This window comes from Musca autumnalis, unplaced genomic scaffold (genome assembly GCF_047663935.1).
Source record: "Musca autumnalis isolate F117 unplaced genomic scaffold, ASM4766393v1 scaffold_1, whole genome shotgun sequence".
Taxonomy (NCBI): Eukaryota; Metazoa; Arthropoda; class Insecta; order Diptera; family Muscidae; genus Musca; species Musca autumnalis.
The window spans coordinates 314,850,057-314,877,517 of NW_027411644.1; the positions used below are offsets into that span (position 1 = coordinate 314,850,057).

General features: G+C 30.7%; 1 protein-coding gene across 25 annotated transcripts in view; it reads right to left on the reverse strand.

Annotated features, from left to right (window-relative positions):
• Window positions 1–27,461, reverse strand: part of LOC141389958 (ubiquitin carboxyl-terminal hydrolase 46-like) — a 426,104-nt gene that overhangs the window by 92,174 nt on the left and 306,469 nt on the right. For 4 of the 25 annotated variants that reach the window (XM_073962273.1, XM_073962277.1, XM_073962265.1 and 1 more), the window contains one exon: window positions 20,283–20,327. The exons of the other annotated variants lie outside the window; for them this stretch is intronic. The gene's annotated coding sequence lies outside the window, so the exon portion shown is untranslated. The remainder of the gene's footprint in view (window positions 1–20,282; window positions 20,328–27,461) is intronic. 25 annotated transcript variants of the gene reach the window in all.

The following is a 27,461-nucleotide window of genomic DNA, read 5'->3' on the forward strand; positions in this document are numbered from 1 at the left end:
TAGTGAGGCACTGCATGAGGAAATTATGTTATTTGTTGACATTTTGTGGTAATATTTTAATAGAGTAAGTGCATATAGGATAAGTGCACTAAGGTGGCCGTTCAATTTTGCCAGCCATCAGACAGCCACATAATGTTCTAGACAGTTTGACATTAATCGACATTTCCGAAAAATCAACAGTCAAAACTGGTGTTGTGTTGTTTATAGTGCACTTCCTTCCGATTATTTTCAATAACTGACAAAAAAACCAATAACAACAAAACTAAACCAAACACAATAATTATGTCGTATATAAAATACATATATTGATTTTTGTTAAAAAGGAATCAAAACGATGTGAGAGGAGCTCTTAAACTTCACTTTATCCGAATTTTGTGTGGGAGGTAGCCGAAGGAGTGGACCGATACAATCCATACTCCAACCTGATCCATGAGTGGATGAAATAATACAATGTGCAAGGCCTGCACCAATCAGAATCTCCCTGCGAGAATTATCTTGCGTACTTCCCATTTGGGTTGGAGCCGTCAGGAACCTTGGAGCTTTTAGGCCAATACCTCAGCAAGTATGGACTTGGCGCAAGAAAAAAAAGTTTACGGTCGTAAAGGGAGCCGCAAGGAAAACTTGCTGCAAAATTTTCAAAACGATTCGAGAGGAGTTCTTAAACTTCACTTTATCCGAATTTTGTGTGGGAGGTAGCCGAAGGAGTGGACCGATACAATCCATATTCCAACCTGATACATGACTGGATGAAATAATACAATGTGCAAGGCCTGCACCAGTAAGAAACTCCCTGCGAGAATTATCTTGAGGATTTGCTATTTCGGTTGGTGCCGTCAGGGTTTCTTGGAGCATTTACGCCAATATCTCAGGAAGTATGGACTTGCGCAAGAAAAAACTTGTACCATCGTAAAGGGAAACGCAGGGACAACTTAGTGAATCAAATTTCAAAACGATCCGAGAGGAGCTCTTAAGCTTCACTTTATCCGAATTTTGTGTGGGAGGTAGCCGAAGGAGTGGACCGATACAAGCCATATTCCAACCTGATACATGACTGGATGAAATAATACAATGTGCAATGTCTGCACCAATCAGAAACTCCCTGCGAGAATTATTTTGCCATTTTGTTTGGTGCCGTCAGGGTTTCTTGGAGCTTTTAGGCCAATATCTCAGAAAGTACCCTGTGTGGACGAAAATTCCAATTGTCGCAATTTAAGTAGTCCAGAACTAGTTCTAATCAGTACTAGTACAAATATTGGCACCTAAGTAATGCGAAGGGAACCAATTGTCACCTTTTTATCCCCAAGTAAACGAGGAGGCGTCAGTTGCGACTTAATTAACTTAACTTAAACGACGAGTTGTATAAATAATTCACATTTACATTTTCTTCATAACTTTAATATAAATGAAGCATCCAATAACAGAAGCTAGTGTTGATGGAATGAATATCTTCGTTCATATTATTCATATTGTTCTGGTATAAAAAAGGAATACGACGGAAATATGCAAATCGCCCTCTTCTTCTCTCTACCCGCTAGCAATTCCAATTGTCGCAATTTAAATAGTCCTAAACTAGAGGTAAGTGGTACTAGTTCACAATTGACCCATAAGTAGTGCGAAGGGAATCAATTAACACTTATATATCCCCAAGTAAACGACGAAACGTCAGTTGTGTGACTATTTCCCACCACTTTTTTTTATAAATAAACTGGTATATGACTGTAAACCTGGAACTAGTACAATACCACCTACAGGTAATGCATAGAATGACAATTGGTTACCTCCTATGACATCCCCATGTTAAAGTTTACAGTTGATTGCACTGTGAGGGGTCAGAAGTGGAACTAGTTACTGTAACGCTGAGAATCGACGAGTTTCCGATGTCGAACTAGCCCATCGCCCAAGCGGGTATGGACTTGCACAAGAAAAACATTGTACCGTCGTAAAGGGAGCAGCAGGGACAACTTTCTTAAAAAAATTTCAAAACGATCCGAGTGGAGCTCTTAAACTTCACTTTATCAGAATTTTGTGCTCTCTTCGAGAGTTATCGTTCACACCATTTTACAGACAAATTTTGAACTTTTGTGAAGAGGTATCAGAAGGAGTGGACCGATATGGCCCATCTTCGAACTTAAACTAAGTTTGGACAAAATATTACGATATCGAAAATTTAGCTCGAATCGGTTGATCCGTTCGAGAGTTATTGTGCGCACCAGCCAGCTAGACAGACAGCCACACAGACAGACAGATGGACGCACATGGCTAAAACTACTCCAAATTGCCTGAATCGAATTTCGTCCAAACATACTTGCGGTCTAAAACCGTCACATCTATGAGGCACATTTTTGGTCGTATGAAAGTGTATATAGCCTTTCTGGCCTAAAGACTGAGGGTATAATAAGTAAAAATGTATCTGTCCGCTAACTAACTTCAGCCTAGGACTTTACAAAAAACAGGGGGAGTGGATGGAGTTTTTGGAACATTCGAGTCATTATTGATAGAAGTATGGCGAATAAAATTGTAGCGTTTTAAAGAAGACCACAAAGGCTATTGAAAACTGTAGCGTGAGAGGTGTATAAAAAAAAATAGTGTCCCTAAATATCATACTTTCATGGTGGCACCCAGTGCATCGTGGTGCAATAGTATGTACACACGCCTTGTATTCCGAAAACCCGTACTCGACTCACAGGCCAGATAACATCAACAAACCGTACCTCTTATCGTGCCAACAAGCAGCTTTAATAGGCCTCCCTAGTATTTTTTTAATCATTATTCCATTTCAAAGCAAAGACGTGGTAAGGAAAGGAACAAAGTCGGGCGGGGCCGACTATATGATACCATACCCCTCTGTGAATATGTAGAATATAAATCGGAGCTATGTATGTATATCCAAATCTTAACCGATTTCGATATAATTTGGCACATTTATTTCCAGACCGAACTTAGTCACACTTTCCAAATATCATTGAAATCGGACTTATATAGCGTGTTAGGTGCAGCAAATACGTGAAATCGGCCGAAAATATATATGGGAGCTATATCCAAATCTGAACCGATTTCGATATAATTTATAACACTTATTTCTAGACCGAATTCCGTCAAACATTCCAAATTTCATCAAAATCGGACGTATATAGCGTGTTTGGTGCAGAAAATACGAGAAATCGACCGAAAATATATATGGGAGCTATATCCAAATCTGAACCGATTTCGATATAATTTGGCACATTTATTTCTTGACCAAATTTAGTCACACCTTCCAAATATCATTGAAATCGGACTTATATAGCGTGTTAGGTGCAGCAAATACGTGAAATCGGCCGAAAATATATATGGGAGCTATATCAAAATCTGAACCGATTTCGATATAATTTGGCACTCTTATTTCTAGACCGAATTCCGTCAAACATTCCAAATTTCATCAAAATCGGCCGTATATAGCGTGTTTGGTGCAGCAAATACGAGAAATCGGCCGAAAATATATTTGGGAGCTATATCCAAATCTGAACCGATTTCGACATAACTTGACACACTTATTTCTAGACCGAATTCAGTCACACATTTAAAATTTTCATCAAAATTGGACGTATATAGGGTGTTTGGTGCAGCAAATACGTGAAATCGGGCGAAAACATATATAGGAGCTATATCCAAATCTGAACCGATTTCGATGTAATTTGGCACATTTATTTCTAGACCGAATTCAGTCACACATTCAAAATTTCCTCAAAATTGGACTTATATAGCGTGTTTGGTACAGAAAATACGTGAAATCGGCCGAAAATATGTATGGGAGCTATATCCAAATCTGAATCGATTTTCACCAAAAGCAATAGCGTTCTTCCTATGCCTAAAAAAATGGTAGTCCCCAATTTTCAGCTGAATCGGACAAAAAATGCGACCTGTACGTTGCGAACAAACATTCATGGACAGACGGACGGACGGACATGCATAAATCGACTTAGAAAGTGATTATATGTATATCCCCAAAGGGAACTATGGGTCTATTTCGTTTCCTTTTTACATACAAATGCACAAAGACATAATACCCCTTACCACAGTGTGGTGTAGGGTATAAAAACACTAGGGCTACCTTCGATCATAATTTCAAAACAGTGAAGACGTAGACCTATCCGACAAATTTCAGGTGAAAAGTTTATACCCCCAAGGAAGACATAATACCAAAATTCAGACATTTCGGAAGGATATTGAGGCCCAACCTTCAAAATACCAGAAATCTGGAGGTACCGTTCTATGGGGGCTATATGAAGAAGTCGACCTATACCGAGAAATTGCAGGTGGAAAGTTTTATATCCCTAACGAAGACTAAATACCCAATTTCAGTAATTTCGGTGGTATATTGAGGCCACAACGTTCAAAATGCCGAAAATCCGGAGGTACCGTTCTATGGAGGCTATATGAAGACGAGGACTTATTCCGACAAATTTCAGGTATAAAGTTTCATAACCCCAACGAAGACTTAATACCAAATTTCAGCCATTTAGGTGGGATATTGAGGCTCAACCTTCAAAATACCAGAAATCCGGAGGTGCCTTTCTATGGTGGCTATACGAAAAAGTAGACCTATACCGAGAAATTGCATGTGGAAAGTTTTATATCCCTAACGAAGACTAAATGCCCAATTTCAGTAATTTCGGTGGTATATTGTGGCCATAACCTTCAACATGTCGAAAATCTATGGAGGCTATATGAAGACGGGGACCTATTCCGACAAATTTCAGGTTTAAAGTTTCCTACCCCCAACGAAGACTTACCCCCTGTTTTTGTAAAAGTTTTTATTCTTCTCACACGAACTGCCAAAATTTGTAGATCGATTTACTCGCCTCAGCGCAAATGTAGAGCTCTGATATTTAAAAGAGGAATTCTTAACTATATATGGAACGCGTCTACGAAAAATTAGGCCCGTATGTCATCTGGGGGCTGAGCTATGGATGCCTGAACAAAAAATAGTTACAAAAACAGGGGGTTAATACCAAATGTCAGCCATTTCGGTGGGATATTCAGGCCACAAATCCTTGCATATGCTTTTGCATATGATCATTTTATGCAAAAAATGTCAAAATATGCACGATATGCAAACATTTCTAGGCCTAATTCGCTTCATTTTGTGATAAAGCGGGTTTCTGTCTAATCAGATTTTCTCTTAAGCCACCCTGACCATATGTGCATTTGCATAGGATTCCGCTGTCTATTAATAGGTATAGCCTTAGCTTAGTTGTTGAAAATTGGTATTGGCTGGTAATAGGAACTTTTACGTCATTAACTTGAAAGAAAAGTTAATACGACGTTGATAGTATGCCACTGCAAAATTAGCAAAATTTTAGGACAAAATTGCATTGATGGTGATTGGAATCTTCTATATTTAAGCCGATTTCTTGTGGAGGTAAACAGTTACCATAGGGTATTCAACCGTAAGAACTGCTTATCAAGCCGCTTTTTGTTTTTAAACTTTAAACAAAATTGCAACTCATGGCTGTTTTACACAGCTTTACTTACTCTATTTAAATCTCATTGAATGTATGACAACAGAAAAAGAGAATAAATTTCATACTCACATGCAGGGGCGACAATATACGAAGAGATACGAAAAAAAACAAAATTATTCTGACACCAATTAATTTTCCTTGGGGCGGTCGGTCGGTAAACAATGATGATGATGATGGATGAATAGATTAATTCGATTTTCTTTAAACTAAAATGTAATTAAGAAACTGAACGTGATGACCAATGTCACGTTCAATTCGAAACACTTCACTGAACGACAACTACGACGAACAAGCAAAACTAGAAAATTATGAAAAGTATACAACACAAACAACTACACAAAAGTAGGTATTAGAAGTGTAAACGGGATAAGGTTATGGTGGCTGGCGGTGGCGGTGGCGGCAATACGATGTACTGATAAAATATTTGATTTTATGAAAACAGAAATAAAAAGAACAACAGAAAGAGAGAAAGAAATAAGAACAATAACAATCGGACAAATCAAGTAAATGGCCTGCTATCAAACAACAACAACACCAGCATTTAATTAACCCTCAGAGATACAGTTTTACGAAGAATGCAATGCCAATCTCTCTGCCTCTCGTTTTAAAACAATTACTGTTAACTAACAGATATCTGTTAGATATTTAACAGTGAGAGAAGTGCCCTATTATGGGGAGAATTGTTGTTTTTCCATATTCATGTCGTTGTTGAAGAGTTTCAAAAAGAGTTTCTTCGTGTTTGCTTTGTGTGGCTGGTTGATAAATTTCCAGCAGTGCTGCAGTTAGTTTGAACAGCCGTGATGTGATAACAATTTGATTAAATATCAAAAAATATACACTTATGGGTCTTTTTTGTGAGAGTACCAACCAACCTATTTATTTGAAATAACTACGTTGAGAATTGTTGTTGTTGTTATTTCTGAAAGGGGCGCTGTTTGTTCGGTGCTTGTTTGCAAAAAGTAAATATTATTTGTTTTCTTTTAGTTTTTATCAGGTGAACAGATGATTTTTGACAGTTTACTGGTTTACTTTCTGAAGAAGTCAGAGGCGCAGCGTATGCGACAAGCAGGTGAAGAATGCGAGGGGGGAATATAAAGCAAGACCACTTAAACAAAATGTAAAAAATAAACAATCTAATCGATCCAATACTGAGGGTCTTACGATTTGTGACTTTAGATAATTTCGGAAGTAGTCCATGAACTGTAAAAATATTTAAAGAGATGATGAATGACTACCAGATATCTCGAGTTTTAAGGGTAAGGAAACATATTTATGAAAATCAAGTACATAGTTCTATTTCATATCCCTAATGAACAAAATTAAACACAACAAAAATACATATATTCGATAATACGAATAACTGTAAATTCTATAAAAATTAAAAAATAGCAAGGAAAAGTTCTACATATGTACACCCCAATGAAATATTTAGATTACGGTAAAATTTATTGCTTATACAAATTTTACATTTTACGTCTTTGGTTGTTCATGATATCTTTTTGACAAAATAGGAAAATATTTGTGGACTAATTGCCGTTATTTAAGGGCATAATTTGCGTATTGCTCGTTAAAGCGGTCCCTTGCAGATTTCCTTGAGTTTTTCAGTCTGGTAGTTTATAAAACCACAGAAAATACAGTGGGACCAATACTATATAGTATGGGAGTTTGAGCTTGGTCCAAAATTTGCACATCTTACTATTTCATCACGTCATGTTGGAATATAGACTATATCGGTCGCGGTCGGGTACCACCCACACAATGTTTAGAAATGGTGCAGCTTAAGGACTCGCCTAAGATAATCTTTAAATTTTTGGCAACATGTTTTGTATGCGGCAACTTTTTCGGGGACAAATCTATACTTCCTGAGAAATTGGGCCAAAAACACAAAAAGGCCTATAGACGTCAAAAGTATTGTGCTTCCTTCTTTTCTACATGTCCGAGGCCTGAGAGTATATTATATCTCTGTCGATAAAGCTTACTGATACTTTCTTACTTGTTTTTTACTATTTGGGGCAATTTCTCAAGAAGAACTTGAACCCCCAAAAAAATTGTACCGTCGTATCGAAAGTTGCAAAGGGAACGTGTTGCAAACAAAAACTCAAAACGCCCCGAAATGGGTCCATAAAAATCACTCTTTGCAACATGTGTGTGTGAGAGACACCCGAGGGAGTGGTCCGTTGTAGTCCATATTCGGACGTAATACAAGTCTGTAAGAAATTATACGATGTACAAAGTTTGTACCAAAACGGTTTCACGATTCGAAGATTATTTTACCCACTAGTCAGTTTAGTTGTTTTTGGCAGGGCTTTCTGGAGCTTATGGGTCATTATCTCAGGATGTATGGACTTGCCCCCGAAAAAAATTGCACCGTCGTAATAGGGCCCGAGCCGCCAGACCAACATGTTTCAAACATTCAAAACGATTCGAGAAGAGCTGTATAAAATATGCTTTTCCCCAATTTTGTGTGGGAGTTACCCCAAGGAGTGGACCGATATTGTCCATATTCCAACCTGATCTATGTATGGGAGTAATATTTTCACATCATTAATTTGAAATAATTCGGTTACTCCCTTAGGGAGTTATCGTCCGTATAATCATAGCAAAAACAAAAACTAACTTTTGTGGGGGAGGTACCCGTAAAATTGGACTGATAGGGCACATCTTCGAACTTAAACTAAATTTGGACAAAATATTACGCAACAGACAGACATACGGACGAACATGGCTAAAAAACGATATGAAACGGATGTCGTCGAAACATACTTAGAGTCTAAAACCATTATTTCTATGAGGACCATTTTTGGTCGTATCAAAGAGTATATAGCCTCGTTAGCCAAAAGGTTGAGGGTATACAATTGAATAATGGGATGAATTAGATACTATTGCGATATTTCCTTCGTTTTACCACCTACGCCAACCTACTTTTCATCATTGTAAGATTTGGGATTTTCTAATTTCATCGTTAGGATTTGCTTTTGGAATGTCACCAATAGAGGCGGAAATATTCGTAGAAAAATAAAACGTTGACTATTATATGCCTTACCCCTTGGCGAACAATGCCAAATCTTTCCACTAATAAAATAGTTGTTTTAAAATATTAAAACAACAACAATGGGATTAAGCCAGACTATTTTGAAAAAACAATGTTGACTATTTCCCCTCAGATTTTTTTGCCCATTCTGACATCACCAAAATCAATAGGCTTCTTCATCTCTGGGACCCCCATCAACACCCAAAATGTCGTGACGACGTGATTATAAGGTAAAAATGGACAGAACTACAAATATTTATTTTAACCTACAGCTACAAAATGGAATAAAAATTATGGTTTTGACCATTTTTACTCCCTAAATGTTTTACCGTGATTACAAATATGTGTCTATTCTGGTCGGAACGTGACCTCCATACAACATTTTGTGAGTACCGGTCCATAATTGGGAACTGGAGTTTTATTATAAATTTTAATCGACGGACGGACACACGCAGTTTCGGAAACTGGTACTAGTCAGCAGAGTCTTCGATCCTGCGCATACCCAATTTCTAGCAAGCTACAAAATTTTAGTAAGGTCTTCAACACAATGCACAGTGGTCCCACTTGTATGGAAAGGAGTGCCAAAAATAGTTCTAATCGAGCTAAAGCCTCGAAATTTTAAACATAGTTTTATAACGAGTCCAAAAGAGAGAAAAAATTTTAATGGATGTAGGTCCACATTTGGGTGTATCCCCCATATAAAGGTACCGCCCGATTTTTTTATATTTTGACGATTTCGCTGTAATGTTGCATTTTGTATTCTGAGGGAACAACATACCACCTTGCAAGAAGTGTTCAATATAGGTCCAAGTTTAGGTATAGCTCCCACATAAACGTACCTCCCGATATTCGGTATTTTGGCGATTTTAGCCAGAGTTTCCAACCGATTTGGCTGTAATTTTGCATTTTGAGTTCTGAGGGAACACCATACCTCCTTGCAAAAAATTTTCGAAACGTGGACCTAGTTTCGGTATAGCTCCCATATAAACGTACCTCCCGATTTTCGGAATTTTGGCGATTTTAGAGGCTTGGTATAAGGGGAATAACTTACAGGGTGGCAGCTGAATTTCTTTTTAACGTAAATCAGATACTTTCCCCTGTACTTAAAAAAAAATATGGACTTGCCCTTACGGGACCAACATTAGCAAAACTCAACATAAATTTATAGCAATGATATTAAAAATAGCACAAAAAGTCATTTACAAAGAATTTATTTTTAAGGAACATAGAAAACGAATTTTGAATTTGTTTTTTTTCGTAAGAATATTGTCAATGTCATCAAATATTCATTTTGGAAATTGTACATTTACTTCTTATTTTTTTTATAATTTCACTCATAAGCTACGAATGCTTTGCTGATCTTTTTTCGTTTTTAAGGCACCACATACAAATCTCAACTTCTTCGACTTAACTTGGCATATTACCGCTGTAAATTGGCAAAAATAATACTGGATAAAAAAATTTAATGTGTTTAGAGAATATTTATTTCAATCGCAATCAAATTTGTCGACATCAATTTTTAAATTTTTGTCCACGGGCGTTTCCTGTACATTCTTGAAATTTTCAAGAAAATCGGTTCAGCCGTTTTTGAGCCCATACGGAACATACAAACATGCACACATTGTCTTTTATATATTAGATATCATTCGGAAATTCTACAAAATTTGTAGCCTTATTTTAACCGGGGGTCATCCCTGTACATTCCCTGGCAATTTATGGCAAATCGGCTCAGTAGTTTTTGTAGAAATTATAAAAATTGAAATTTGAAAAAAGTGGGCGTAAAAGTGGAGCTGGTCAAAATTTCTTTGCATAAAAACCCAAGTCGGGTTATGGCGCACATTTTACAGAAAAACAATTATCTAAATCGGTCCAGCCGTTCTCAACTGAAACCATTACCAACGAACAACATTTGATTTTTATTATTATTATTGTTATTATTATTATTATTATTATTATTATTATTATTATTATTATTATTATTATTATTATTATTATTATTATTATTATTATTATTATTATTATTATTATTATTATTATTATTATTATTATTATTATTATTATTATTATTATTATTATTATTATTATTATTATTATTATTATTATTATTATTATTATTATTATTATTATTATTATTATTATTATTATTATTATTATTATTATTATTATTATTATTATTATTATTATTATTATTATTATTATTATTATTATTATTATTATTATTATTATTATTATTATTATTATTATTATTATTATTATTATTATTATTATTATTATTATTATTATTATTATTATTATTATTATTATTATTATTATTATTATTATTATTATTATTATTATTATTATTATTATTATTATTATTATTATTATTATTATTATTATTATTATTATTATTATTATTATTATTATTATTATTATTATTATTATTATTATTATTATTATTATTATTATTATTATTATTATTATTATTATTATTATTATTATTATTATTATTATTATTATTATTATTATTATTATTATTATTATTATTATTATTATTATTATTATTATTATTATTATTATTATTATTATTATTATTATTATTATTATTATTATTATTATTATTATTATTATTATTATTATTATTATTATTATTATTATTATTATTATTATTATTATTATTATTATTATTATTATTATTATTATTATTATTATTATTATTATTATTATTATTATTATTATTATTATTATTATTATTATTATTATTATTATTATTATTATTATTATTATTATTATTATTATTATTATTATTATTATTATTATTATTATTATTATTATTATTATTATTATTATTATTATTATTATTATTATTATTATTATTATTATTATTATTATTATTATTATTATTATTATTATTATTATTATTATTATTATTATTATTATTATTATTATTATTATTATTATTATTATTATTATTATTATTATTATTATTATTATTATTATTATTATTATTATTATTATTATTATTATTATTATTATTATTATTATTATTATTATTATTATTATTATTATTATTATTATTATTATTATTATTATTATTATTATTATTATTATTATTATTATTATTATTATTATTATTATTATTATTATTATTATTATTATTATTATTATTATTATTATTATTATTATTATTATTATTATTATTATTATTATTATTATTATTATTATTATTATTATTATTATTATTATTATTATTATTATTATTATTATTATTATTATTATTATTATTATTATTATTATTATTATTATTATTATTATTATTATTATTATTATTATTATTATTATTATTATTATTATTATTATTATTATTATTATTATTATTATTATTATTATTATTATTATTATTATTATTATTATTATTATTATTATTATTATTATTATTATTATTATTATTATTATTATTATTATTATTATTATTATTATTATTATTATTATTATTATTATTATTATTATTATTATTATTATTATTATTATTATTATTATTATTATTATTATTATTATTATTATTATTATTATTATTATTATTATTATTATTATTATTATTATTATTATTATTATTATTATTATTATTATTATTATTATTATTATTATTATTATTATTATTATTATTATTATTATTATTATTATTATTATTATTATTATTATTATTATTATTATTATTATTATTATTATTATTATTATTATTATTATTATTATTATTATTATTATTATTATTATTATTATTATTATTATTATTATTATTATTATTATTATTATTATTATTATTATTATTATTATTATTATTATTATTATTATTATTATTATTATTATTATTATTATTATTATTATTATTATTATTATTATTATTATTATTATTATTATTATTATTATTATTATTATTATTATTATTATTATTATTATTATTATTATTATTATTATTATTATTATTATTATTATTATTATTATTATTATTATTATTATTATTATTATTATTATTATTATTATTATTATTATTATTATTATTATTATTATTATTATTATTATTATTATTATTATTATTATTATTATTATTATTATTATTATTATTATTATTATTATTATTATTATTATTATTATTATTATTATTATTATTATTATTATTATTATTATTATTATTATTATTATTATTATTATTATTATTATTATTATTATTATTATTATTATTATTATTATTATTATTATTATTATTATTATTATTATTATTATTATTATTATTATTATTATTATTATTATTATTATTATTATTATTATTATTATTATTATTATTATTATTATTATTATTATTATTATTATTATTATTATTATTATTATTATTATTATTATTATTATTATTATTATTATTATTATTATTATTATTATTATTATTATTATTATTATTATTATTATTATTATTATTATTATTATTATTATTATTATTATTATTATTATTATTATTATTATTATTATTATTATTATTATTATTATTATTATTATTATTATTATTATTATTATTATTATTATTATTATTATTATTATTATTATTATTATTATTATTATTATTATTATTATTATTATTATTATTATTATTATTATTATTATTATTATTATTATTATTATTATTATTATTATTATTATTATTATTATTATTATTATTATTATTATTATTATTATTATTATTATTATTATTATTATTATTATTATTATTATTATTATTATCATCACAACAAAGTATACAAACTTACATACAGACGTGTTACTAATAGCTCCAGTAGTCACTCGATAAAAACAGCTTTTCGCGAACATAAAATCACTTTTATTTCTAATATTCGTATTGCGCGCCGCGGTTTCATCTTACGGTGGTAAAGGTGTGCAATATGTGCTTATTGTTTTTTAATAAAACAAAGAAATATAATTTAATCAACATAAAAAATAATTTTACGATATTCACATCTGACAGAGACAGAAAAAGAAATTCAGCACAAAACAAAAAACAGCTGTTCGTTTCGCTCCTAATAGGGGGAAACAAACTGCAACCAACTTCAACAGTTGGAACAAACATATGCTCACTAACAGCATTGCCATAACAACATTAAAAAAAAAATATATCCGTTGACTTCAAATATTGAAATGGATATGGAGGATGCTTCGTTTGCCTCCACACCAAGGAAAAGCATTGGCCTTTTCAGAGTTACCAAGTTAAAGGAATTGGAAAAACAAAATCTACAACTCCTAGAGAGAATTAAATCCCTGGAAAATGTATGTACTCAACTACATGTAGAAAATGAAGTACTTAAGAAAAAATGTCATGAACTTTTTTCGAAACCACCTGTAATTGAAACTGATAAGACATTCGATTCTTCAGAATGTAGCAATAAAAATATAAATCTAAAAATAGGCGAAGTGAATCGCACAGAATATGCTACAGACGAAGAGGAATTAGCAAAAGAAACGGAATGGATCATAAACAAGAAAAGGAAGAACAAGAAAAAAATTAAAATCAGTAACGCTGAAAATGCAGAAGAATCAACTTCTTCAACTCCGCCTATTCCCACAAATAGCAAATCAAAAGAACAACCAACAGTCAATTCAAATGAAATTGTTCCAAATCAGGCAAAAAGGGCCCTACGGCCACCACCAATAATAGTAAAATCGGTGGATGATTTTGGAGCCATATATAGTATTGTAAAACCAATAGTAAAAAATGGACTAAAAACAAATCTAATAGATCAACACACCCAAAAGATATCTACATTCGAAGAAAATGATTATAGGGAGGTAACAAAAGCTCTTAATGCAGCAAATATTCCGTGGCACTCCTACGAAAATAAACAAACACGCCCAATTCGAGTGGTAGTTAAGAAGCTACACCATTCGTACGACCCAACTAACATTTTCGAAGATTTAAAACTTCAAAATTTTAACATATTAAATGTTTTTAACAAAAAACATTATATTACCAAGAAACCATTGGATTTATTTGTCCTTAGTTTCGACTCTTCAGAAGATATAAATAAAATACTCGGTATTAAAAATATATTAAGTGCTGATGTTACAGTCGAGGAAATGAGACATTCAAAATATATCCCACAATGTAAAAATTGCCAGGGCTACAACCATACCAAAAACTACTGCTCTAAACCGGCTAGATGTGCCAGGTGTGCGGGCAAACATGAAACTAAGAACTGTGAAAAGCCCACAGTATTCCTACCTAAATGCTGTAACTGTGGCGAACAACACCCAGCAAGCTATAGAGGTTGTATTGTAGCTAAGGAGTTACAGAAATTAAGAAACAAAAAGCAAAGATCAAATAAGGTAGCCTCAGAAAAGGAAATTCCCACTGAATTATCAAATGTAGGTCCGAGAAATAAAGATTTACCAAAATTGCCTGCTAATCCAATGCCGACAAAAACACCTCTACAAACTGTAAATTCTCGTCAACGTTTCTCAGAAGTTGCTAAAAATGCATCCATACCAAAAGAAAATACAAAAAATCTAACTAGCGAAAACACACTTATGAAGATATTATCCAAATTGGAGGCTATAGAAGCCTTCAATAACTCTTTGGATACGAGATTAAGCATGTTGGAAGACAACTTTTTAAATAATCTATCATAAATGGATAGACCATTAAGAATAATGCATTGGAATGCAAATGGGCTCACCAGACACAAAGAGGAACTATTGCTACTGCTTGAAGAAAAAAATATTGATATTTGTCTTGTTAGCGAAACACACTTCGTCAAAACCTCTTATCTGCAATATAAAAAGTACGAAATCTATCACACAACCCACCCAAGCAATAATGCTAGGGGAGGTAGCGCTATCATCATTAAAAAGTCTATCAATCACTGGGTGGAAAATAAAATAGCCACTGACGAATTCCAAGCCACAACTATAACGATAACTGTGAATAAAAATCCTTTGTCCTTCACATCGGTTTACAGTCCTCCGCGTCATAATATAAAACATGAAAAATATGAAGAACTCATTAATTCTCACAAATACAGATTTATCATGGCAGGTGATTTTAATGCAAAAAATACAATATGGGGTTCTAGACTTACGACTACAAAAGGAAAAGAACTTTACAAAGCAATACAAAGTACTAATTGTCAAACTATTTCTACGGGTAAGCCGACATATTGGCCTACAGACAGAACAAAAATTCCAGATCTTATTGACTTTTTTATTACCCGTAAGATTTCCCAAAATAATGTCATCATTGAAGACGGATATGAGCTTAGCTCAGATCATTCACCCATCTACCTAACGTACAGTAGTCAAGCAAATCTAACACAGGCGAGTACTGCATTAGTAAATATGAAAACAGATTGGAACTACTTCAAGCAAATGGTAACTAATTCCATCAGTCATAGCCCCATAAGAACTATTGAAGATATAGAGACGGAGGCACTTATTTTCACCACTATCATACAACAAGCTGCATGGCATAGTACGCCCACACCAACTACCGCAAACAATTTCCCAACATATCCGAGTTACATTACAAAACAGGTAAAGATAAAAAGGAAGCTTAGAAAACAGTGGCAACTTTTCCGTTCCTCAGAAAACAAACGATTGCTTAATAATGCCACAAAAAAACTCACCAGACTAATTAAAAGTCATAACAACCTAATGTTATCACGTCAGCTATCGACACTGACCTATGATAGCAAAACAAATTACTCACTGTGGAAAACTGTGAAACAAAAGAATAAACCACTTGCCCAAAAATCTCCTATTCTACTTGAAAATGGCCAATGGGCTAAAAGTAATTTAGAAAAGGCTAATGCGTTTGCAGAATACCTACAAACAATATTCTCCAAACCACAAATAAATATCAACCACCAGTATCAAACCAACACTACTACCCAAATAATCACAGAAAACGACAACATAAATGAAATAGAGAAAATTACATTCAAAGAAGTCTGGAAAAGTATCAAAGACTTAGAAAGAAAGAAATCTCCTGGATATGATTTGATCAATGGCGAAGTTCTTAAGCATTTACCGTACCATGGCATTGCGAGGCTAACCACAATAATGAACGCCGTTTTGAACTTAAAATACATCCCAAGCAGTTGGAAAGTAGCTGAAATTATCATGCTGCAAAAAACTGGAAAGGATCCCACAGTAGCGAACTCATATAGACCAATCTCCCTCTTACCAACCATCGGTAAGCTCTTTGAAAAACTTTTCTGCAAACGTTTCGAATCATTTATATCATCGAAAAACATCATACCTGACCATCAGTTTGGTTTTCGGAAAAAACACTCAACGATAGAACAAGTCCACAGAGTCACAAATAACATTGAAATAGCATTTGAAGGAAACCAAGTTTGTTCTGCAGTGTTCCTAGATATATCAAAAGCCTTCGATGGGGTATGGCATAACGGCCTCATTCAAAAAATAAATCGCCTATTTCCTAAAACGTACAGCGACATAATTGAATCCTACCTCAGAGATAGATTTTTCAGGGTGCGCTACGAAAATGAATGTACTAGTCTTTATCCTATAACTTCTGGTGTTCCTCAGGGAAGTATACTTGGACCGATTTTATATCTTGTATACACCTATGATATGCCAGTAACCGAAAATTGCTTCATCGGTACCTTTGCTGATGACACAGTGTTGATGTCTATTGGTAGCGATACTACGGAATCAACTAATAAACTACAAAAAGCTTTAAACGATGTGTATAAATGGACCGTCGATTGGGATCTGAAATTAAATAGTAATAAATCGGTACACGTGGACTTCACAAAGAAACGAACAACATATAAGCCATTAAAAATAAACTCATGTACAATACCTTTTGAAACTGCCGCAAAATACCTAGGAATAACATTAGACTCAAAGCTAAATTGGAAGGAGCACATCCAGAAAAAACGTGAGGAACTGGATATAAAGTACCGAAACCTACATTGGTTAATCGGACGTAATTCAATATTATCCATTGACAACAAGTTAATGATTTATAAGCAAATCTTAAAGCCAATTTGGCTGTACGGCATCGAACTATGGGGATGTGCAAAAAATACAACAATTGAAATAATTCAACGTTTCCAAAACAAGGTCTTAAGGAATGCAGTTAATGCGCCCTGGTATATCCGAAATAGTGACCTGCACCGGGACTTATCTATAAATACGATCAAAGAGGAGATATCAAAAAATGCTCAAAAACACCATATCCGCCTTCAACAACATGTAAATATTGAAGCACAAAAACTCGTGGAGTATACTGAAGAGCCTAGAAGATTACGCCGCTACAAGCCACACGATTTGTTATCCCGATTTAACTAAAAAATCTCACTCTACCAATACCAAGTAAACTATACCTATTAGATTATCTTAATGTTCAATTAAGCTAGTTTAATTAAGTAACTTTTTATTAATATCTCCTTTAACTGAACTACTAGTTAGTCACATAAATTAATTGAGACTAGTTGTAGTGTAAATTAAGCACACATTGTAACTGATAATGCTTAATAAAGACAAAAAAAAAAAAAAAAAAAAAAAAAAAAAAAAAAAAAATTATTATTATTATTATTATTATTATTATTATTATTATTATTATTATTATTATTATTATTATTATTATTATTATTATTATTATTATTATTATTATTATTATTATTATTATTATTATTATTATTATTATTATTATTATTATTATTATTATTATTATTATTATTATTATTATTATTATTATTATTATTATTATTATTATTATTATTATTATTATTATTATTATTATTATTATTATTATTATTATTATTGTTATTATTATTGTTATTATTATTATTATTATTATTATTATTATTATTATTATTATTATTATTATTATTATTATTATTGTTATTATTATTATTATTATTATTATTATTATTATTATTATTATTGTTATTATTATTATTATTATTATTATTATTATTATTATTATTATTATTATTATTATTATTATTATTATTATTATTATTATTATTATTATTATTATTATTATTATTATTATTATTGTTATTATTATTATTATTATTATTATTATTGTTATTATTATTATTATTATTATTATTATTATTATTATTATTATTGTTATTATTATTATTATTATTATTATTATTATTATTATTATTATTATTATTATTATTATTATTATTATTATTATTATTATTATTATTATTATTATTATTATTATTATTATTATTATTATATAATTATTATTTTATATTTATTATTTTATATTTATTATTATAATTATTATTATTATAATTATAATTATTATTATTATAATTATAATTATTATTATTATAATTATAATTATTATTATTATAATTATAATTATTATTATTATAATTATAATTATTATTATTATAATTATAATTATAATTATTATTATTATAATTATAATTATTATTTTATATTTTTTTATTTTTTTAATTTTCTTTATGTTTTATTTATTTATTTATTTTTTATTTTCTTTATTTTTTATTTTATTATTTTCTTTATTTTTTATTTTATTATTTTCTTTATTTTTTATTTTATTATTTTCTTTATTTTTTATTTTCTTTATTTTTTATTTTATTATTTTCTTTATTTTATTATTTTCTTTATTTTATTATTTTCAATATTTTTATTTTATTATTTTATTTATTTTATTATTATTTCTTTATTTTCAATTTTATTATTTTCTTTATTTTATTATTTTCTTTATTTTATTATTTTATTTATTTTATTATTTTCTTTATTTGTTATTTTATTATTTTCTTTATTTTATTATTTTCTTTATTTTATTATTTTATTTATTTTATTATTTTATTTATTTTATTATTTTATTATTATTTCTTTATTTTATATTTTATTATTTTCTTATTTTATTTATTTTATTATTTTATTATTTTCTTTATTTTTTATTTATTTATATTTTATTTTATTATTTTCTCTATTTTATTATTAATATTATTATTTTTTATTTTCTTTATTTTATTATTTTCTTTTTTTTCATTTCTTATAACCAACTTTTAAATACCCACAACAAAAACGTTTTGCGCCAAAGTCTAGGTCAATGGCGATTTTTTTCTTCAGGGTTTTAAACATATTTAGCTAGGGCTACTTTATCCCAAAAATATATTTTCATATCCCCGATAATTTAGACTCGATTTTGTTGGATAATCTTATCATCATAGCCCGCATATAAGTACTTTTTTTTAATTTTCGTTATTAATTTATTTTTTTTTAATTTTCGTTATAAATTTATTTATTACTTTTTCATGATTATTTTCATTATTACAACTATTCTAGTTTAGTTTTAATGATGAGTCATTTCTTAGAAATAAATCTACTTCTAACGTTGTTCGATGGGTGCAAAAAGGGTGGCTTAGCTGCCCTGTATGAGTGAGTAAAACTTGTGTAAAGTGTCATATTGCACTTTTACTTTTTATACGAAGGCGAATTTTTTTCTGTTATCAACCACAAACATGGAAAAAATGAGTCACACCATCATCTAATTGCGGAAAACTTTTTCATGACTGGGGCGAAAGCAATACAACACCCCCTCTTCTTTCCATCATCCAAAACACCACATTACACAGTGGGTGAGCAATGCTCATTAAGAAGAAGAAGAAAAATTAAAAATATAGAACTTTTTTTCATGGATAAATTTATGTACAGATGAGGGTTTTGTTGGTGGTTTCGGTATAGATTTTTTGCATACTTACATAAGAAAATAACAAGGTTTTATTTTAACAGCACAACACACCTACCTGTAATGAAAAGACGAAAGAAAGGAAACGTTAACAAAATTAATATTTGAAATTAGATATCATAAAATAAGAAGAAAATGGGGAAATTATAAACTTGAATTTAATGGGATTTAATTAAATGTGCAGACAAAGCTGGTTTTAATGTAAAAATTTCAACATTAAATATGCGAATTTTATTGGGTATCCCCCTTAAGATAGGCAAGACATTTTAACATTTTATTATGACCTAAAAGTATGCTAAAGAAGATCAGGGATAGGCACCTTTTTTTCTTTTGCACAATTTCGAAAGCTGCCATTGTGTGAGTGAATGGTTTTTCAATAAGTGCAATTATATGTAAATAGACTCCAAATTGTCTGAAACGGATTCCGTAGAAACATACCTGGGGTCAAAAATTATTATTTAATTTGTGATATAAGCTATTCAGGTAAGCGGAAGTGTAAAACTATTAAAAATCAGTTTAGTAGTTGTATTTGCCGCCCTTCAACTAAATCTACTTCATTTAATTTCTAATTATTTAAATCTATAAAAATGCATAATACCCGCTATTCTCTGTTTATTCATTGCAACAACCTTTGACAGTGAAAAAATTGAATTCTGCTCTGAGAATTACAAACAATAACAAATACAAATTCAATCATCACCTGTTAGCGTCTGTCTCTCTCTGCATGAAGGTTGTCATTGTCGTTATTCAATTTGTGATTCTTTATTTTCGTTTCTTTCTTCTCTTCTTTATAATTCAATTCAATTAACTTTAATTGATACAAACGAGAGAGAATATGGTTGAAAGTAAAATAACGCAGACAATTGTTGGGACGGTCAAAAAGAAAAGAGAGCCACTATATCGGATAAATCACCCGCTAAATTAAAAAAAAAAGTGTTAAGTACTGTCGGGTCAAACATTTTATACCCACCATCATTAAATATTATAAACTAAAATTAAATAATTAGGAAGTTTTCTGACCACTGGAAGTCCAAAGTGTGGAACCCTAATTAGGCAAATTTCGCTAAAATCATCAAAATATCGAAAATCGGTAGGTACCGTCATATGGTCGCTATACCAAAACATGGACGTACGTTGACAATTTATAGTGAAGAAGTTTTGCTACCACTGGGAAACTCGGTCGGTAGTTCTCGGTCCAAATGTAGCTAAAAGCCTCAAAATGTCAAAAATCGGGAGGTACTCTTAGGGTCCATAACAAAACATGTACCTATATCGAAAATTTTTGGTGGACCACTGTGACCACTGAGACCACTGAAACAGGTAGCTAAAACGTTTGAATTGCCGATAATCGGGAGGTATCATAAATATCGATAATTTTTAGTGAAGAAGTTTTGTGACCACTGGGAATTTCCAATATCAGGTAGTTTGGTCAACAAAAATACCCGAAACTATACCAAATTCCCCAGCATAGGCAAGGGGACCAGCAACTAAGCGTGATAAGATTCATCGTATACACCTTGAAGGATTAAGTAAATTGTTGGCAACGTTGAATCATTCTCGAATCCGGGAAAGAATGGTGGGCCTCTTATTTTAACCGGCAATTTATAGACCTCCCAGAGAGTGATATGACTAAGAGGAATGTGCTACCCCACCACAATTTGAGGGATGTTTAAAAGCGTTGGGCCCACTAAGAATGACAATTGTCATGTTTAGGCAACTGGATGAACTCGAAGTTAAGTATTTGCCAAGTGCCCCCAATTTATTCTTAGCCACCCATATTGTGGATGGTCCCGCTACTGAAGCCAGCAGAGGCGAATTGTACAGGCCTAATTCCCGTTTGTCTCAAGTATTGAGGACGCCGGAGGCACTACTCCTCCCCATGATGAGAATCTGTTTTTCCTGGCTTGCCCAACATCCGGATGGATTCAGGAAAATGCATAGTACCACAACAAAATTACACATCACATCAGCGTGCGACAGAAATGTCTTGGTGGCTATTGATATATCAAAGGACTTCGATACCTTCAACCTAGTTATTCAAGAGCATAGCGAGGATGCCAGTCGTTTGTGGAAATAAAAAATAAGAAGTTGGATACTCGTAGAGTGAAACAGGGAGTTGTCCAAAGCGGGGTGATACCTCCGGAACTGTTTAACTTTTCCTTTATGAAATTCCGCTCTCTCCGAGCTTGGTGTCCGTACTATTATCGTTGAATTATGTGTTAGGTTAAATGTCTAGATAGCTAACTTAGAGCTATCCATCTGAATATGTTACAGAGTTCACTCCCCGGTAAGGCCGAAATGAGGCTCTCCCGAAACATATTGGTCGATGGTGTACTGATATTGACTACTCGCTACCCAAGATATTGTGTATAACATTCGGTAGCATGTTTAAGTCGTCCGCGCAAGCCACTACAATTTGTGACAAGATCAGAAGTAGAAACAACGTCCTCAACTCGCTGGCCGGCAACACTTGGGTTGCTGACAATTAAACGACAGACCGATCTATTGCTTTATAAGAGGTCAATATAAAGAAATAGCCAGGTCTGCAAATGTTGGCGCTACGTAGTGGAGGAATATTTAAAACTTACTCCATCACGAGGTCCAAATTTAACAGGTACATCAGCACAACAAGTGTTTGTCGATACAGAACCAGCTTGGGTATTATCCCCATGAACATCCCTGCCACGTTTTTGTGGACATCTTGGGGAAACTCACTCTAATGCAGTGGCGCAGGCCATGCAGAGATATAGACGGCTGTTCTGATCGTAAATTCCCCGTAAGTTTTCTCAATTCTCCTTTAAGTTTAAACGACAGAAATACAAAACTAACGAGAAAATTTCGTTCTTTATAAACACCATAGTGTGAATATCAAAAATCGGGAGAAACTGTTAGGGTCCATAACTAACCATGGACCGATATTGACATTTGTGTGTGGAGAAGTGTTTTAACCACTGAGAATCTCCAGTGTAAACAGGTAGTTCAGTCGAAAAATGTAGCTAAAACGTTTGAATTACCGAAAATCGGAGGGTACAGTTATATATTGAAAATTTTTAGTGAAGAAGTTTTATGACGACTGGGAATTTCCAATATCAGGTAGTTTGGACAACAAGTTTAGCTAAAATTGCCAAAATATCGAAAATCGGAGGGTACCGTTATATTAGCCCATACCAAGACACGGAACCATTTTGAAAATTTTTGGTGGAGAAGTATTGGGACCATCTAAAAACCTCAAATGTCAAGTTACAGCGTGTTACATTTTTAGTTAAAATCCTCAAACTACCGAAAATCGGGAGTTGTTCTGAACGTAAATTCCCCGTAACTTTTCTCAATTCTCCTTTAAGTTTAAACGACAGAAATACAAAACTCACGGGGAAATTTCGTTGTGTATAAACCTCGCACTATGGGGTGATATTCGGACAATCCTCCATCCATCGCAACATAAGAGCTCCATCTGTCAAGTCAATGGCGAAAAGTGAAACACTAAAGACGCAGATGAGGTGTATGCGAATTATATCCGTTAGAGTCATTGATGAAGTTTCAACGAAGTGAACTAAATCCACATGCATTTGGGTACACTGCAGAGTAAACAGGTAAAAAAGCGTTAAGTTCGGCCGGGCCGAACTTTTTATACTCTCCACCATAAAATATTCTGAACTAAAACGTAATAATTATTTTCTATCCATATGCATATAGATAAATCAAAGATTGGACCTACGTGGATAATTGTTGGTGGAACAGTTATGTGACCACTGGGAACCTCAAATGTCGAACTACAAATACTTCGATCAAAAATTGTAGCTAAAATCTTCAAAATACCGAAAATCGGGAGGTACCGTTATATGGGGGCTATACCATAATATGGACCTATGATGAACATTTTTGGTGAAGATAATTTGTTACCTCTGGGAATCTAAAACGTCAAATTACAGTTAGTTTGGTCAAACAATTTTGTTAAAAACCTCAAAATACCGAAAATCGGGAGGTACCGTTATATGGGGGCTATACCGAAACATGCACCTATGACGACATTTTTTGGTGGAGATATTTTGTGGTCTCTGAGAACCTCAAACGTCAAATAGTTCGGCCACAAATTGTAGCTAAAATCCGCAAAATACCCAAAATCGCGAGGTACCGTTATATGGGGTTATACCAAAACAAGGACCTATATAGCCGATTTTTTGGTAGAGAAGTTTCGTGGCCGCTGAGAACATTTAGTTCGGTTAAAAATTGTAGCTAAAATTCTCAAAATACCGAAAATCGGGAGGTACCGTTATATGGGGGCTTTACCAAATCATGGACCTATGTTGACGATGTTTGGTGGAGAAGTTTCGTGGCCAAAAAGTCAAATTACATTTAGTTCGGTTAAAAATTGTAGCTGAAATCCTCAAAATACAGAAAATCGGGAGGTACCGGGGCTATACCAAAAAAGTGGACCGATTAGCCCATCATCGAACTTGACCTGCCTGCAAACAAAAGACACATCTTCCCAAAATTTCGGCGTCCTATCTCCATTTTTGTGGATGCTAGTGTGATTGCCACAGACGAACGGACATGCAGAGATCGACTTAGAATTTTACCCTGATCCAGAATATATATGGTAATATTCAAAAATGTTTTACAATCGTTGAAGTTGAGGTTCACCATTTAATAAGTCGCGAACTGTCAATATATTTTATACAATATGAATATATTTATATTAATTGAAGTGTTTTAGCCGGGGTCGCATAAAATGAACCATAACAAATAATTTATGTGGAAGCTGTGTTGGTGGTAATATTAAAAAATGGGTAAAAATGTGTTGAAGTTTACAAGTTTTTTTGTGTTCTTTCTTGATTTCTGGTCAAACCACGGAAAATTCAGACCTGAGCTCAAAAAAAGAATTGAAGAATACCCCTTGGGCAACATGGTTGTAATGTATGACTTTTCGATATATACACTGCATCCCCCTAAAATCGATGCTGACATTTTGAAGTTTTGAAATCTGGGTTTTTTGAATTTTTCTTATAATTGGAGGGCGCAAACAGATAATTTCCCAAACTACTTATTGGATTGTAGAACTCGTGATTCCACGTCGTTTGATGTATATCTCAAGAGTGTGCTCCATACAGCTTCCTAGTAATAGGAGTCCAAATTCGAAATTTTGGTGCGTAAATTTTCTTAAAAAACCTATTTTTTGGCTTCAAAATTTACAACTGTGACTCAGGTACCCTTGAACCCCGCGTGATTTTAGTTTTTCTACGCGCCGGATCTAACGAACCCTTCCGCTTTCAAATCCATCCACTAAAACGGCGGATATAGATACCTTGAAAGTAGGAAATTCTCCAAAATAATATTTTGATGATTCCGCGCATTGAACCGCGATTTTCTTTGGTTATTTTTACATAAATGGAATCCTTTATACGCGATTATATTATTTTCCAAAACCGTGTGACATAAATTACCGAGATTCTGGAGTAATATTCGTATTTCGTATAAAATAGAATTTGGTAGCACATCCGCGGTTCTTGACGAATTTGCTTAAAATTTGTTGTAATGACGTATTTTTTATAGGCGGTCACTGAAATCGGATGCGCCTTATAATCTTATGTACATCGCGCAATTTTTACCCACATAAAGGTTTTTTGAACTGTAAGATGCAGCTGACGGCACACTTTGGCCGCTGAATGAAAAGTGGAAAAATCGCTACATATTGATACAGATGCACTCGCTGTATCTGAAAAGCGCATGCGCCTTAACTGATTATAACGAATTCGCGAATTATCCGTTTTTAACTTTTATGTTTTTTTCTTTGGTTGTAATTTCAATATTGCTTTCTATTTCATAATCCTATTGTTTATCAAAGTAAGCAAATACACTTTCGGGTTTGTCATCGCATTTTTCCTGAAGAAGTTTCAGCGAAGTCCGTCAGTCCTTGCACCGAAATTTAGCGAAATAGTAGAATAACTCCCAAAAATGTTTTTTCTATTTTTCGTATTAAACAAAAACATATTTTTTTGAAATAATATTCCAACAATAAGTTTTCGTCTTTTGTTGTTGCTGTAATATGTCAGTTATAAATCCTATCGTTATTTTTGGTCTCATATTATGTCAACTTTAATCGCGATTTATTAAAAAGCGCTCCGGCGATTTTTTTGTTTTTTAATTTTTCTAATCTATGAACATTGTAGTTTCAGAATCCGCAAAAACTTCCCAGGTGTAAGCACCATCCATTTAAAGTTGCTTCAAGAACACCGTGAATATAGTGTGATATTCCCAGTAAGACAACATTACACGATGGACGGTCCGGTCCTCTTTGTTTGCAACCTGGTTTGGTGGGTGACAAATTAAATGTCTTGGTTAGCAGAGCAGTCATCTATGCTTATCTAGGGATACCTACCGGTCACACGGCACTTATATTTTCTAACTCAAAATGTATTCAATAAAAAAGAAAAATAAATAACCCAATAGATTATTGATGTAAAGGTGGCAATTGAACAATTGAATGAGTAAAGAGACAATTGTTTCAATCATTGCAAATCGAATGAATGACTGAACAAACAACTATAAATTTATTATCAAAGTCATCGCGTTTCGCAGCACATCATCAATAAATATTAAATAATAGAAAATGATTCTCTTCTCCTGCTATTGCTGTGTTAGACAATTGAGAATGACATATTTATTTTTATTTGTTTAAATTGGTTTTAGTTTTTAATTAAATAGAAAAAAAGTAGAATTCTACCCCACTCTATGTGTTTGTGGGGTCAAATACGCCCTCTCCCTTTTGTTGGCATTCTGCAAAGGAGAATAGAAATAACCACAAATAATGAAGTCAATGAATTCATTGAAATTCATTAAATGTTTGTTCTGGCGCTTGACGTTTAAAGGGCTTCACAGTGCAGTACAGTTGGATTTTTTATGAAAAAACTTTCACAAGTATTTTAATTACTTTTTGTTTATGAGAGGAAAAAAAATGAAATTGGAATTCCATGATTAACCCGCCAGTAATTTATGCTTTAATAATATTACGCGACCAGTCTACTTGAAAAGATTTCTACCGACAAACGGGGGAATAAAATGTAATGGGAATTTAAAATTCCAGTGGCGATTTGTTGGTTGGTTGTTCGCTCTTGTTAGGCAAGTAATTAAAAAAATTGACAATATTTATTGATATGAATATTAATTTTTAAAAACTGGGGCTGAATTGATGTTT